This window comes from Callorhinus ursinus, unplaced genomic scaffold, assembly GCF_003265705.2.
Source record: "Callorhinus ursinus isolate GAN/ISIS: 27379988/994484 unplaced genomic scaffold, GSC_fseal_2.0 scaffold53, whole genome shotgun sequence".
Lineage (NCBI taxonomy): Eukaryota > Metazoa > Chordata > Mammalia > Carnivora > Otariidae > Callorhinus > Callorhinus ursinus.
Window position 1 is genome coordinate 7,897,537 of NW_027397115.1, and position 444 is coordinate 7,897,980.

The following is a 444-nucleotide window of genomic DNA, read 5'->3' on the forward strand; positions in this document are numbered from 1 at the left end:
CCGCCCGCCGCCGCCGCCGCCGCCGCCGCCCGGCCCCCGAGCACGCCGGCCCCGCGCGCGCCTCGAGGCCGAGTCAAGGTAAGCCCCGGCGGCCGCCGCGCGCCGACCCTGCGGCCCGGCCCCGCTCCCGCCGAGCCGGCCCCGCGGGCGCATTGTTGTTCCGACTGCCAGCCCTCCAGCCACACACATGCTCCTTTGCATACTCCGGTGCTGACGGAGCGCCCGCCCCGGCGCGGACCGCTACCCGGGTTCTGCTCCGGGGTCCAGGCGCCTCCTCCTGCAGCCCGACCCCCCCCTTCCCCGCCCCGTGAGCCCGCCGAGGCCAGCAGCCGGCCTGGCCCCCAGAGCTTGTCCCGCTGATGGCATCTCCCTCCACCCCGCCCCCAGCAAGAACCGAGCTGCTCCCATCCCTGGAACTAATCCCTTCCTCCCGCCCCCCCCCCC

At 77.7% G+C, this 444-nt stretch overlaps 1 protein-coding gene across 1 annotated transcript in view; it reads left to right on the top strand.

Moving 5' to 3' along the window:
- The first annotated feature begins 7 nt into the window (after window positions 1-7).
- ADNP (activity dependent neuroprotector homeobox) overlaps window positions 8-444 on the top strand; it is a 31,594-nt gene continuing 31,157 nt past the window's right edge. Inside the window, 1 exon segment of the mRNA XM_073883954.1 lies at window positions 8-78. The gene's annotated coding sequence lies outside the window, so the exon portion shown is untranslated.